Raw genomic sequence first — 2,642 nt, forward strand, 5'->3', positions numbered from 1 at the left:
TATTTGCTTTGGCGGACATGCTAGACGCAGCGTTCAAGGCGGTATATTTCAGGGCTCAGGATGCCAAAGGTTTCATGAACACTGAGTCAGGGAGACATGCGCAGCTGATGGCGCTATCGTACACCAATGCCAGCGTTGAACTTCCTGATTACACGATTTCTGCTACCAGTTGTGATGATGACAGGAGTGAACCTCCCCTGAAAAAGAGTAAAGTGGGGGTTCAGAGCATGCATGTGCATTTTGCGAACTTGGTTGATGAAGAAATTACTGATGTGGTTGTTTCAGGGGGAAGATTAAAAAAAGTGGATGGAACCCCCTGGATGCCAATCTGTCGTTTTCCAGTCATTGAGGAAGACGTGTTGCTGTACCTCGCCGTGCTCGGTGGAAAGGAGTTGTCGGCGTACTACGACTACAACACCGGGACGAAGTATTCAACAGCTAGTGTTTTTGATGAGTTTCGCAGACGAATTGGCAATGAACCACACGGAAATACAAATGCTCTCAGAAACAATTACTGCGAATTCGAGAACTTGGTGGCTCATGCGCTTTTTTGTGCGTCGCGAAAAAATGGTGTGCGAGGAATCGCCTTTAACGAGTTCTTCTTTGCTTTGGTTGATGAATTTCAGGACGAATCCTATCCAACAAAATTTAAGGCCAGTGCCTTGTTGGAAAGCTATGCTGGTTTGAAGAAGAAGTTTGCAGAAACCATGATCCCGTTTGTGGCACCACCTAATGCGAGATGGCCGGATTATATTCTTGGCGCCTGCGGTGCTGGTGATGGTGACTGCAACTTCGGCCATCTTGCTCGCGCTAAGGACAGCGAGAGATTGGATTGTTACGTGATGGTTCCTGGGAGTGACAATCCACTGTTCGTTTGCGAATGCAAACATTGGAAGAAAAAACTAGACAGCGGTGCGATGGAGAAGATCATTGAGGGTTTAAATGCTGAGTATACAGGGCGTGCAGGGCGAGATGGTCAGCGAAAGCCAAAGTGGCATAACTGGGATCTTGCGCTCGTCTTTTGCTATGAACTTACCCAGTTCAAGCAGAAAAAAGTTGGTGCTTGGAAGTTTCATGGTACTGGTATCGTCACGGTCGATTGCAAGACGTGGGTGAAGAAATGGATTATCGAGCCAGGGGCTGGGGAGAAATTGGTCATTGTGCTTCAGACAGGGAGTTTGTTTTAAGATGAAGTTTCTGGTAGGACGGCACCGTCGTTCCGACGATGAAACTTCTTGCCTCAGGATACTCCAAGGACGTCGATGGAGCGATACACATTGCAATTAAGCGGCTCTTAGGAGGCAGAAACTTAATACAACGTCGTAGTTTATAAATGTAATTAGCTTCAAGAATGTCGGGGACTACTACCTCCGCTCGGAAAATTAATCACCTTTCCAAAAAAAAATCACAGCGCTCCGCCTCGTTCTTTTTCATGATCATAAAGTTTGCGGAGGGCTACCGATCCTTCTGTAAAACAGCCCAGTGGGTACTGTGCTAGGAGCTTTGACCTTTGAAACGATAATAGATCCGGGCTTTTATGTTCAACTGCGGGTGTGCTTGTTCCACCACATCAATGTAGCGGCAGGCGTTATTGCTCGCCATTTCAGCACGTAAAAACTACTAAATCCGTGAGCCACTGCAGATATGTTTGCCTTGAGCATACGCTTGATTCACGACAGCGGATGTCGTTGAGCGACAAGCGTCGCATTCATCGGCTCGATACACAGGCCTTGACCGGCATCAGCAAATTGGACATCTTAAGTCTATACCTTCACTACTTCGTCGCATTCATCGGCTCGATACACAGGCCTTGACGCGGCATCAGCAAATAGGACATGTTAAGTGTCCATACCTTCACTATCGCATGCAATAATGGGGGGGCCGTTGCAAGGTGTCTAGCAGCTAACATTGCCTTCAGCAGGCACACCAACGTCTGTCACGACGGACACACGATAAGGATCATTAATGGAGAAAGCGATGCCCTTGCTGACTCATCTGTCCTCACGCATTCCACCCTTAGCTGTAGGGGACCTTTGTTCACCACCGCACGAACGCCAGCAGCGTCGATCCTTATGTCCCTGCTGGTCTTGCGAAGTGAGCGATGGCACATCGTTCACTCTAATTAGTCATGCCATGACTAATTATGGTGCTAGCACATTTTTTTTAAGCTGTTAAAAACAATTCGTTCGTATTTCTAACCTAGCATTCTAGAATAAAGTAATCGCAGCAAAAATATCCCACATTTGTGACGTCACTAAAGCGCTAAAGCACGACTAATTTCGAAGCACGACGATTATGCGCGACAGTCAGTCCAATCGATGCCTACTCTTACATGTATACGTAGTTCGTCGTTTCGATCTTAGCGAGTCACTATCGTGAATGAACTTTTATCGCTGTGTTGTATGTGCCAAAGCTTGCCTAGGACTACCAGCTTTTTAACTTTTCTACTTGGTCCTATTTAGTGAGTCACTCAGAATACAAATTTCATGTTATTTCGACCTCATTTTGTAAGAGCAAAACGCGAATTTGGTCGGAAATTCACAATAGCTTGTTTGCGCGCTTCGCGTGTGCGCTGGTAGTAGCGCTTCTGCGCTGCATTAATAGAACTTTTGGCATTGCTCAGGTGAGTATACCTCTATCTT

General features: G+C 46.5%; 1 pseudogene; it reads left to right on the forward strand.

Annotated features, from left to right (window-relative positions):
- Positions 1-2: 2 nt before the first annotated feature.
- PITG_23287 lies at positions 3-1,184 on the forward strand (annotated as a pseudogene; the record flags this gene model as incomplete).
- Between the last annotated feature and the right edge of the window lie 1,458 nt (positions 1,185-2,642).

Source organism: Phytophthora infestans, genomic scaffold (genome assembly GCF_000142945.1).
Source record: "Phytophthora infestans T30-4 supercont1.48 genomic scaffold, whole genome shotgun sequence".
NCBI lineage: Eukaryota > Oomycota > Peronosporomycetes > Peronosporales > Peronosporaceae > Phytophthora > Phytophthora infestans.